Here is a 13,118-nt window from a genome sequence, read left to right as displayed (position 1 = left end):
TATTCCTAGAAACTATTGTCAAGCAGGTGATTTTGTACAGTGTGGTGAAATTTGGAGTGTAATGACCTGGGTTCAAGTCTACATTGTGTTTGTACTAGTCTTTTAACCTAGGTAAGTTACTTAACCTTTTCAATTTCCTATTTATAAAATGAAAAATAACAATAGTACCTAATGCCTCAAGATTATTGGGAAAGGTAAATGTGAAACTGAGTGAAATTGACATGTAATAAGCACTCAGTGTCAGCTCTTATTGTTTGTACTTCCTCCTCATATCTATATAATTCCTGTGACTCTGCCCCAGTTGTCCAAGCAAAAATCTAGATTTGTTTTCAACTGCTGGCTTTTATTTCCTCACTCTACAACAACCATCAGAAAGGCCAGTCGACTATCGCTTCAAAACACATCTTGAATTTCTCCACTTCATCTCCACTGCTGCCACTGTAGTCCAAGCCAAACCACTACCAACTCTCACTTGAACCTTCACAGAAACTCCCTAACTTGTCTAGCACCTTTGTTCTTCTTCCCTTGTCCAGTCTCCATTAGAAGTGCCAGTGATCTTTCAAAATGTAGCATGTTGCTGACCCACTTAAAATCCTTCAGTGGCTTTGTATCATATTTAGATTAAAATTCAGACCCCTTTTCTTAGTCTCTCTACTTTCCTCACCTCCTGTGCCTTTTCTCCCTTGTTTGTGTATTCTTCAGCTGCATGGGCCTTCTTTTTCATACATCCAGTCATCAAATTCCTTCTGTTCTGAGAATTTCCCTCTCTTTCTGCCACAGGTCTTTGCAGTGTTAATTCTTTGGTATTGTTCTGATCTCTCGTTTTCCCAGAGGCCTGTCCTTACTACTTAAGTGAAAGTTGCCCCTCAATCATGCTGTATACCTTTTGTTTTATTCTCAACTTAGCATTCATCCTTGCCTGATATATTATTTACTTTCATGTTGTGTTACCTGAACCGCTCACCAAATTGTGAAAACCATGAGAATAGGGACCCCCTATCTGTATTGTTCAAGGCTGCTGCCTCAATGCCCAAGACAGTGCTACTACATATTAGGTGCTCATTAAGTATAAGCTGGGTTATGGAGAGCAGTAAATAAGGGACAGATATGTCTCCTGTGTTCAGAGTTTATGATTTTGAGCAGAAACAGCAAAGCATTTCTTAGAGGGCCAGAGAGTGAATAATTTAGGGCTCTGTTGCAGCTGCCCACTATGCCACTGTAGTGCTGAAGCAACCATAGACAATGTGTAATGAATGGTCATAACTATGTTCCAATAAAACTTTATTTAGAAAAAAAAACAGGAGGTGAATACCTGGTGTATAGTTTGCTGACCCCTAGACAATCACTAGTGACTAAAACTTTCTGTGATGGCAGAATTGCTCTTTGTCTACAATGTACAATTGGATAGCCACTAGCTATATTCAGCTTTTGAGCACTTGAAATGTGGCTGGTACAACTGAGGAGCCAAAAATTATTTAACAACCTCATCAAGGTATAACTGGCAAATGATAAACTACATATTTAAAGTACATAAATCAGTGAGTTTTGACATATGTGTAAAACTCTGAAAGTGTGGCCAAAATCAAAATAATGAACACATTTATCAGCCCTCAAAGTTTTCTCATGTCCCTTTCTAATCCCTTTATGTCCTCCCCATTCCTAGGCAGCCACTGATCAGCTTTTTGTCACTGTAGATTAATTCGTGTTTTCAAAGATTTCATATAAATGGAATTATACTATGTAATCTTTTTTGTCTAGCTTCTTTAATTCAATATAATTATCTTAACCCTAAGAAGGATCACCTAGCTGGTTCATCCTCCTTTATTTGTTAGATTATTTGGCTATTTTGAGAAATTGAAGGTTTTCCGTAACTGAGGGTCTTCAAAAGAATACGCAATAGGTTTGCACAGTAATTTCTAAAAATGCAATTCTAAAATATAATAGCAGCATATAGATAATGCTTCTGGGTAATGCATTATGGATAGAATTTTGGATAATTATTCTGGATAACATCCTTGAGCATATCCACATTTGGACAGAACAGTTTTTGTGAAATGAAATGGAAGCAAATACTAGAATAATTTTCATGAGGGATGATTTGTGTCATTTTCAAGCCCCCCTGACCATTTGGTTTCCTAATTGAAAAGTCTTTAAATAAGGTAGGTGTTGGGGAGGGCAAAGAGACTAACAGGCACAGAAAACCAGCCAGAGCAAGAGGATTTTAAAATAGCTCCAACATTTTAAAATGTAGCAGCTGCTGTTATACACTTCATTCTGTCTTTTCTCTCTGCATTCTCTGGGTCCAAATCTGTTTATAGCAGCTCATGGTAGAACACTCATAAGAGCCAACTTTGAGCCATGTGTGTGTCTTGCACTGGGGTTTGAATGAAACATCTTGGTGAGTAAGACTTGGTTTTATTCTTTAATGTTGAGAAAAATATTATGCCCATGGTTAAGCCAGTATCCCACTGTACACTTTTCTGATGTTTTTCACAAAGTGAATGGCATAAAAATCAGGTATGTGAGATTAAAAACAATCTTAGCCAAAAGGTTGAGAGCAGTCTGGAATTATGAAAAAACTGAATTCAATTGATCAGAAACAGCCTCTGCTATCACTGGTGTGTCCTCTGAACTGGCTTTACTTGGTTTCTTTGTCTGTTTAATGGGGGCAATAATCCATTTGCTGTATATCTCACAAGGTCGTTTTTTATGGGTCAAAAGAAGAAAGTATATGGAAAGACTTTCAAAAAATTCAGAAGCCATTGGTAATTCTTACCAGGTGAAAGTACCTATAAAGCAATAAAAGAGTTTTATTTCTTTGAATGTAATGCAAAAACATCTCCATGCAAATAAGTGAATGCTCTCTGTCTTATTCAGCTTGGGTTGCCATAACAATATACCATAAGCTGGGTGGTTTAAATTATAGACATATATTTCCTACCACAGTTGTAGAGGCTGTGAATTCCCATGATCTGGGTGCCAGCCAATTCATTTCCTGGTGAGAGCCCTCTTCTTGGCTTCTAGTTCTTACTGTGTCCCTCACATGGTCAAGAGAATGAGAGGAAAGAGGGCAAGAGAGGTAAAGGGGAGGAGGGGAGAGTTAGGTAGGGAGAGAGATGCAGGTGAAGTTAGATATCTTTGGTCTGTTCTAAAAGCACTAACTTTATCATAGGGGTGCCACTCTAATGATGTCATCTAAATGTAATTACCTCCCAAAGACTCCCCCTCTAATGCCATTACAGTAGGGTTAGGGATTCAACATTTGAATTGCGGGGGGGGCGGCACGAGTATTTGGTCCACAGCAGTAACCATCAAAGCAGTCACCCTCGAAGGTCATAAATATCAAATACTGTAAGGTAGAAACTTGAATAAAAAGACAAGAGTGTACCGCATGTAGTATATGGAATTGTAAAGGAAATTTTTAAAAAACTTGTAAGTGAATGCCGAACTGTACATACTGTGTGGTAGGCACCATGCACTCACTCTTAGAGAAGAAAGCGCTGAGCTCTGCCAAGGCTGTCTGTGGTAAGCCCGAACCCAGATCTTCCAACTCTGTTTCCCTTTCCACCTAGATCATAGTTGCATGCAGGGGAGAGTAGGTTTGAGTTTTATATAATTGCCTGAGCAAAGCATATTGGAGAGGTTTTTTTCTCCTGAGAGGTAATTTCGCTCTTTGGGGAGCAGTCACTACTTTCTCCGTCTACCACTGAATGTTTCGTTCACTGCAGCCATTTGGTAAATGTTAAGTGTTATCAGTCAGGGTTCTCCAGAGAAACACACCAGTAGGGGACCCAGGGCAGTTGGTGGCGTAATTCACCACCATCTTTTCCTGAAATCAGGAAGAGACAAGATGGGATGTCCCAGGTGGACAGTGAGGCAGGAAAAATGGGACAAGTTCCACCTTCCACCACTTTTTGTTCTGTAAAGGTCCTCAGGGGATTGAATGATGCCCACCCACTTTGGGAGGGCAATCTGTTTTACTGAGTCCATGGATTCAGATGCTAATCTCTTCTGGAAATACTCTCCCAGACATACCAGATATAATGGAGTAACCTGGGCACGCATGGCCAGTCAAGTTGACACATAAAATTAACCATCATAGTAAATACTAACTCATAGTGATAATCAGTGACATAATTGTTGCTGTAATTTCTCTGGAAATTTGTGATCTTTATGCCCTGTTATCTGTTATCTTCAGAGGTTTTATATAAGACACTCATATTTCCGGAGCATTTCCACCAGGCCTGCTTCTGTGGAAAGGCCAGCATATCCTCCAAACTCATAGAATGATATTTCCAAGTTAGGTGGGGGCGTGCTGAATCCTAGGCCTCAGATGATCCCATCAAGGAACACCCTGTGGGAAACTCAGCTGAAACTCTCAATTCAATAAACATTTTATATCATGAATCTCGAGTGCAGGAGAAAACTTACTTCCATAGTTACTTTCACTTGAAAATGTGAACACAGTAGTACATTTTAATGTGGCAAAAGAAAAATTAATTTCTGTGACTCTGACATTCATATATTAGGACAGAATAAATTTTGGTTTTCATACAATGAAAGTTAAAGACTTTTTTTTTACACATTTTTTACCCATCTGTATAAGAAGTAATTATTAATTTTTGATGACTCCATGTAGAAGGTTTTAACTTACAGACTGAAAATTCACAAGTCACAGATACCTAGGTAGCACAGCTCTTGCTTTTTGCGTTGGAAGTAAAGATTGTTGTGAAGCAATTTATCACTCTCTGTCAGTTCACCATCCTTTCTAGCTGGGGATTTGGTGAAAAGTCTGCAGGACAAGAGCTGGAACATGGTCAGTAGACTGGGAGAAGCGAAACTGCTGATTGTTCGTTCAGAAAGTGAAAACTTCCACTTCAGTAATTTGGGTGTCTGAATTCGTTCACTGTTTTTATCCTGCCATCCAGGACTTGGTGACTGTTCTTTTAAAAGCAGAGTCAGTTTGTGCCTTATAGGACCATATACAAGTTAACAAACATATGTGATTATAAAACTTGCCTTCTTGGAAGGTATCAGTAGCTGCAAATATACTGGACTTCAACTGAAATTGTCACTAAAACATGTTATCAGCTATATAGTGTGACAGGAATAAATAGGCATATAATATTAGATATATGTGTGGATACACACTTATATGTACATACACTCATGCCCAATGCTTTGAAGAAATATGCAGACATTTCGTTATTGTGATTTGATGGAGTTTCATGGCTCATACCTCTCAGTCTCCAGAGTATTTGGCAGAAAACCTCAATTACAGGCTCAATGTTTATGCCCCCCCAACTCTTATGTTAAGACCCTAACCCCCAATGTGATAGATAGTTCAGTTGACCCCTGAACAATGTAGGGGTTAGGGGTGCTAACACTCCACACAGTCAGAAGTCTGCTTAGAAGTGTACAGCATGCTCTCTCCACAGCTCTGCATCCATCCATTTAACCAGCCTCATGTGATGTAGGACTAGAGTACAGTATTTATTGAAAACATTTCATGTATAAATGGACCTGCACAGTTCAGACCTGTCCTTTGACGGTCAACTGTACTTGGAGGTAGAAGCCTTAGGAAACAGTTAGCTTGCTTGAGGTCATGAGGGCGGAATCCCCTCGATGGGGGCGGATTTCTGCCCTGACAAGAGACCAAAAAGCTTGCTCTCTCTCTGTGTCCCCCATGTGAGAGTCACAGAAGGAAAGGCCACCATCTGGAAACCAGGAAGAGGGCCCTCTCCAAGAACTAAATCAGCTGACACCTTGACCTTGGACTTCCAGCCTCCAGAACTATGAGAAATGTGTCGTTTAAGTCACTCAGTCTATGCTATAGCATTATAGTAAGTAGCCTGAGCTTGCTGACTACCTTTAAAATAAACTCACTGAGAGGAAAGTTTGCTTTCCTGTTCTGTTGGTATTGCTGGTGTTCTAGATCACAGGGACTCTGAGGCCCTAATATGCACAGAAAGCCTTGGAGGTGAAAGCTCAGTCAGATGAATAATGCTCAAAAGATTAATAGTCAGATTTGAGTAAGCTAATTTGTAAATTTGATTAAGCATTTGGTAGTGGCCACGGCCGCAGTTTTCTGGAGCAGCCTGGGAGAGGGGTGATGTTTAGCTTTTGTTTTCTTACAGAAGACTTAGCCACAGTGTGGGAGGCTGGAAAGGGTTCAGAGGAAACTGCCTTTTGTCAGCCACCAAGAATGGGGCTTGTGGGCAACACAGCCCAGTTTATTTTATAATTTTGTATCAGTCTGATTTTCTTTATCCAGGACAAGTTTATATTAGAAAGGGCCAACCAATGGCGGAAATAGCCCTATCAGTTAGTGCTGTGCTGAGCAGCCTTGACCTAGTTTTGACAGACAGCTGTCACATGACACGACTGAAAAGGAAAACCTGTTTCTGGCTGTCTGGTCACTTGTGTATGGACTCTGAAAATGGAATGTGTGTGCCCACATCAGTTCATATTTCAAAGATCTGGAAAACTTAACTGCTCTGTGGCCTTTTTCTATCCCTCTTTACCTGGGTCCTACTTTATTCCTAGGAGAGTGTCTTCTGTATGTCCTCTTCGACCCCTGCATTCACTGTCTTGAACCTCAGCTGCCACAGTAGATATGACGAGGTTACAGTATGTCTCCATCTGGGCAGACCTTGGCCTGTTTTTTATTCTCCTGATACTCTGCGTTTTACCGTTATGGTTTTGAGTTTGGTCACTATACTCTTCCCCACTGCAGGAGGAAAGCGAGAGGTTGCTCTGAGGCAGAATTTCCCAGCAGTGTCTGATCCATTCGTGCCCTTAGCCGGCATGCAGGTGGATGGGCCCTGGGGCAGCCGGAGAGCCCCTTGGTCACAGTGTGCCATGGATGTAGAAATAATAGCATGTTGTGTGGACTATGATGTGAAAACCTGAGTGAAGCTCTGCCCTGTAGGGGATGATGAGGGAGAGAGCATTGGTCTCGACCTTGCCTACTCCCGGGTGCTGATGAAAGAGAATCCTGCTGGGAGGTTGAAAGTGGTGGCTTTGCCACAGAGGAAAGTCCAGCCAACTCAAAGGCCCACGGTGGGACTCTCACAGTCTGCTTGGGGTAGGGGGTGGGTAGAGGCGGAGGAACAAATGATGTAGAAGGGAGTTCTACCAGCCTCGTGTGTATTGCCTAGAGCACCTAACGCACTCGAAAGCATTGCCCTGCATGCTACACTGTCATGGTGCTTTCCCTGTTAAAGGACTTCCATGTATATAATCTTAGCTGATTCTGTGTGGTGAGTCAGTCATGTCATTTTACAGAGAAGTCTCTGAAAAGTGATAGAACCAGGACCCAGAATTTAAATCCAGTATCTCCAAGCCCAGTGCACATACTTCTAAATTTACCTGGATTCTCATGTCTGTTACTACATTTCAAAGTGCTTGTCTCATAGAAATAGCAAAGATAGCCAAAGTAAAAACATTTATTTCTTAACCACAGAAAGAATATCCCTTTATGGTAGTCCGCGCTTTGCTAACATTTGTTTTCACTAAATGCTCAAACTGATTCTAAATGGGATGATAGTGAGTCAATAGAAAATCATAGTCATTATAGACCAAAGTGTCAGTGGTAGGAAGCTTCAGCTCATCCAGGAGCCAAAACCTTATCATGATAATAGGACGCAGAAGCAAGGGTCAGAGTAATTCTCTTGTTTCCTTTCAGGGCCAGTGTCTTTGAGGTAGGTCTCCACAAATAAATGCTGCAGGCATACAGGGAAGACAGGAAAGAAACAGTTCATTGCTCACTTAAATTCACAGATTAGCTACAAAAGATTAATAGTAAGATTTGAGTAAGCTAATTTGTAAATTTGATTAAGCATTTTTTTCTACCCTTGAAACCTTAGAGTTCTTAAAAGCTTTCCTCGAAGCCCTTATCTTAATGCTCTGCTAATTTTAAATGTTTGAAAGTGACTTTAGCACATTTGACCCAAATTCAGCTGAAATGCTTGAATTATTTTCTTCATAAAGTGACTGGAACAAAGCAAAATATGAAAAGTTGTCGCCTGACTTACCTCTTTCATCCTGTTCCTTTCTTTTGTTAGGTTCTCCGCCGCCGATTCTGTGAGAACTAGCAATGACCAGGTTCAGAGTGATTTAGAGGTTCCAGAAATAGTACTGTATCTCTGGTTGACATGAAGTTAAAATTCCAATGAGAGGGTACATATAGGTTTTTATATAAACAGTGTTTTCTGAATTTTTTAAAAGAACAATTTTTTTTCCTCCAATAACCCGCTAACAACTTCATTTGCTTACGTAGGCACACTTGTGTTACCACCATAAACTCTCATATGTAAGTAGCATTAATTCATTGATTTAATCCACAGCTGTTGAGAGTGTACAGTGTGAAAATACTGGGCAGGGCACTGGAGGAGGAGGGAGAGAGAATGGCAAACCTCAGCGGGCAGGTGGGCATAGTCTGCAGACCTCCAAGGAGTTCACACAGAGAGCCACTCAAATGTTTTGTGCAAAAACATGTTGGGCAAAAAGCAAATATTGGACAAAAATTTTCATTTGCATGTATTATACTTCAGATTATAGGAATACTACACTTCAGTTATATGAATAAGGAAAATGATAGCTTCTGGCTCCGAACCAGTGTGCTGGGATGGAGCCCAGTGGTGTAGAGGTTTGGCAGTTAAGTTGTTTTTGTTTTTGTTTTAATTTTAACAGTTTTATTGAGATACAATTTACATACCACACAGTTTATCCACTTAAAAGTGTATAATTCAGTAGCTTTTAGTATATTCCTAGAATTGTGCATCCATCACCATGGTCCATTTTAGGACATTTTCATTACCTCAAAAAGAAGCACTGCACCCATTAACGATTACATCCCAGTTCCCTCATCCCCCTTTTATCATCAGATTAATGTTTATCTCTAGCCCAATGGTGATGTAAATGTCAACACTGTGTCCAAAGTAGTAGTTTGCAGTGTTCAGGGATGACTCTTACCATCTAGCTCCATAGCAAATGCTTACATTCTCTTAGTGCCAGCATTGCAGCAGAACCCCTTTAAGTGTGTTTGTTTGCATTTCTCTGTGTGTGTGTTTGGGGACAGTAGAGTAGATGTGGAGAATGAGTGGATGTTGAAATTCACATTAACCTTCATTTATTGAGTATATAGTTTGTACTAGATTTGTACGAGGCTTTAGGAATGCAAAGATAGGCCTGCTACATACAGAGTAGAGTTTCAGCAAGTAATTGTTGAAGGACGGGAAAAAGTTTGGAAACAAGACAGAGTCCCTGCTCTCTAGAAAGGGGCAGAAAGGAAATTGATATAATATGAAATGCTTTAATATGATATGCTCTAACTTCATATAATGCATAATATAGGAAACAAGCTAGGAACACAGAAAATTCAACACTTAGTTCATCCAGCTGATTAAAAAAGAGTTGAGGTGGAAAGTACCTTGCAGATTAGCTAGTAATGTTGCTACGGTTTTGTGTTATTCCTGAAACATAAAAAAAAAATGAATTATAAGCATTTGGTCCTCATCATCTTCATTTATGACCTCTGTTCATTTACTTTTTGGCAGAATAGGTTTTTGTTTTTTGTTTTTTGTTTTTTGTTTGTTTTTTTTTTTTTTTTTGGTCTCTGATACTGAATATAGCTGCAGAGGAGACAGCTACAAAACCAAAGATCTAGTTTTCATGCTATGTGACCCTAATAAATGGCTATCAGTACAAAGGCCTCAGTTTTTAAAATATAATCATTTTTATTCCCTTTTACAACTCCTTCCAGACTCCTCCTCATCTTTCCCATTTGTGGGCAGAGCAGTAAATAAATACTACTTAATATTTATTTGTTTTTCAGCTCACATAAAAGTCTTATTTAATTTTAGGGTCTACCTAAGCCTAGGTAGATGGTACAATATCAAGAAAATCGTTTCCAAAAGATGAATGCAGTTGATTTTTCCCTAATGTTTATTTTATGAATTTAGAAAGAAAGATGGCCTTTTAAAAAATACTCAGTTTCAGAATGACATCCAGTATTTAGGAGGTCATCTCAATATAAACATCAAGCACTGGGCATTTTTAAGCTAACCAAGAAAACATATAGTTTTGAACCTATCTTCTGTTCCCTGCGAGGCACAGATCATCGTTTTCCCTGTCACTGAACAACTGGGAAATTTGCTGGTGTTGGTGTAAAGCATAGCCTCAGCCTGTCCTGACAAGTTTGTGCTATTATACATTTAGAAAGGAATCAATAGTCTCCTTCTACTTCCATGTATTGTACTTCACACGGTTGTTACAAACAAAAAGAAAATCCAAGTCTTCATTGCCTGAGACAGATTCTTGGATAGATAAGTGAGTTTTTTAAGTCACCATTGGTTCTTTGTTTTGCTATACTTTTGAGCAAAAGAAGGAGATAGGTATTTTGAATAAATTAATACCTGTATACTTATTAAACTCTCCTTGTATTGGCAACTCTTAAGAATTTTTATTACCTGCAAGAGAAATGAGTCCAATGAATTCTAAATTCATGGTGTCTGCAATGTTTATTTTCTTGCATATCCAGGGTAAGTCTTTGGTGGACATATAGTAAGAATAGCCCAAGTGGAAGGAACCTAAGTGACTATGTGGTCCAGACTTTCTCCTTTTTTTCTTTTTGATAAGGAGATAGAGGCCCAGACAAGTGTCTGAATTGCTTTAGGTTGCCTTATCTCATTAGTAGCGGAGTAAGTCTCAGTACAAAAAATAGAACCACTTATAAAAATAATATCCTGCCTGTAATTTGATTGATTCTGTTGTGTATGAGTCCAGTAGATGAGGTAGTACACTCCACGTTTGACTCCTCACATCTGACAATTTTAGAACTAAGAAAACAGTCTAATTACTATATGTACAAATAGTCCTCTGCATTAAGCCTCCTTGAACCCCCCCCTTTTTTTTCAGTCTTTTTAGGGCCACAGCCTTGGCATATGGAAGTTCCCAGGCTAGGGGTTGAACTGGAGCCACAGCTGCCGGCCACAGCCACAGCAAGGCCAGATCCAAGCTACATCTGTGAACTACATCACAGCTCACGGCAACACCAGATTCTTAACCCCCTGAGTGAGGCTGAGGATCAAAACTGCGTCCTCATGGATACTAGTTGGGTTTGTTACTGCTGAGCCACCATGGGAACTCCCCAAAACTCCTTTTTTAAAAGCACCATTGCAGAAGAAAATTTGACACCCTTCTTTGATTATCCATTCTCACACTTAATAGCCATCACTCTCAGAAACAATTCCTTACATCAGGTTTCCTTACATCAGGATTCAAATTCCTTAGGAATCCCTGTTAGGTGTTTCTGAATCCCTTGCAGTTATGTGCATCATTACCTTTGTAAGTTTCTCAAAGAACCATTTGCCAGGTTCACCCTGGATTCTCAATCTATAGTTTAGCCTCATTTCTTTTTGCCTTATCTTCTTTGGAAGACACTTGCTGTCCTCTGCACTAGAACTCTGCATTGCTTTGGAGATTTACTGTTTCCAAAAGAAGAATTTCAGATCGTTTTAACTTCTCTTGGGGCTCTTTCTTTTGTCCACATTTTAAATCATTTTTATGGTTGTCTCTTGAACACTGTCCAAATTCTTTGTAAACCTGAGAGCCAAGGAGCTCGGAATTAGAAATCATACATTAATGAAGATCTTGTTTAGGAGCTTGGATCTGCTGACACTGGTGTCAGAGAATTAGGAGCAGTACAAGTAAGACTGTCCAGATAGGTCTAGGGATGTGGCACCTGCTCAGGTAGCCTAGGCAGACCCTCAAGGTCAAAGCAGACCGAGGGTAAGGGGCCCACCCAGGTCAAGCTTAAAGGATTGGACACATTTCAAAGTTCAAGGCATAGTGAATAGATCCTGAAAAAAGAGATTCGGGATAAAGAGTAAGAATCAAACCCAGACCTGAAGGTGAAACAGAATCCTCCAGCAAATCTGCACAGGAAAGAACTGCCACCTTTCTTAGTAAGATCAACCTTGTCTTGCAGAATTGAGACCCTTCATCTAGGGACAGGCTGCTGGACCTTGCAATACAAATTCTAGCCTCCCAGATTTCTCTTCACCCTGCAACCTCTATATTCACACTGACCTCGGGATGTTAGATTCTGAGAATTATGTTCCCAGGAGATGTGACTAATGGAAACAGTAGGCTAGGGCTTACAAGCTATAATATATAAAGTAGTTTATCAAAATCACTGGGGTTGAGAGGGAATATAGATTCTTCCAGGAATCTGGTAAAAACCTTGGGCTTTTTTTCACAGGGTAGGCACCAAAAACATATCATATCAAAAATTTTATACAATTTAACCTGCCCCGTTTTGTGGTTAATAACTCCTGACTGAGAAGTATGGTGTTCTCTCTTTCTTACCCATGTGTTTCCTATCCTTTATGATTGCTGTATATAATTGTTTCAGTTGTTGTGTGAGCTATACTAAAGCGGTTTGGACATTCAGTTTCCACACATGAGCTGAAAGATTAGTAGAGAGAACAGCAACACTGAGGCCATGGCACCGGTAACAGAAATAAGGTGGGAGAAATCCATGGGGGCTTGGTGAATTTGGGGGAAAAGAATGAGGCCAAAGGAGTCTCCTGTCCCCTTCTGACTGGATGAGTCTTCCTCTCTTCCTTAGGATCCAGGTTTTATTTTCTTAGCTAAGGAGCAGTTCCCGTATGAATCATGTAATGAGATACTGAGCCAGTTGGTTTTATGTGGTTTTTTAGAGCAGCATCCAGTCCCAAGCATGGCTGGCCAAGGCCCCCGGGGAGTGGGTGAGACTTCTGGCCAGGAAAGGGTGAGAGCATAGAACAGGAAGAGTGCTTCGGTGACACAGGCTGAACTCCACACGTGGCTATTTGTGACTGCATTGTAAATTTTATACATTGATGTCCAGTGGCAAGCCCTCTGACTCTAGAGGTGTTAAAAAATGTAAGATTGACAAATTTAGAGAGTAATTATCTGGATAATTCAAGTCAAATGAAACCTCATCACAAATTTTAGGTTCTCTAGAACAGAGTACCTACATTATCTAATTAATCCTGTATTTGCGTACCACATAGAAAAGAAAAAGTTCTTTAAGTTACAGCAGAAAGGAAACAATCTGTTTGCAAGAACGG

General features: G+C 40.0%; 1 protein-coding gene across 23 annotated transcripts in view; it reads left to right on the top strand.

The window, feature by feature from the left end:
* ARHGAP20 (Rho GTPase activating protein 20) overlaps positions 1–13,118 on the top strand; it is a 109,437-nt gene that overhangs the window by 3,530 nt on the left and 92,789 nt on the right. The window lies entirely within an intron of this gene.

Source organism: Sus scrofa, chromosome 9, assembly GCF_054392235.1.
Source record: "Sus scrofa isolate SSC_HxYL_T2T_F1_AM1 chromosome 9, Sscrofa_HxYL_maternal_Yorkshire_Landrace_v2.0, whole genome shotgun sequence".
Taxonomy (NCBI): Eukaryota; Metazoa; Chordata; class Mammalia; order Artiodactyla; family Suidae; genus Sus; species Sus scrofa.
This window is presented reverse-complemented; position numbering and strand designations above follow the sequence as displayed.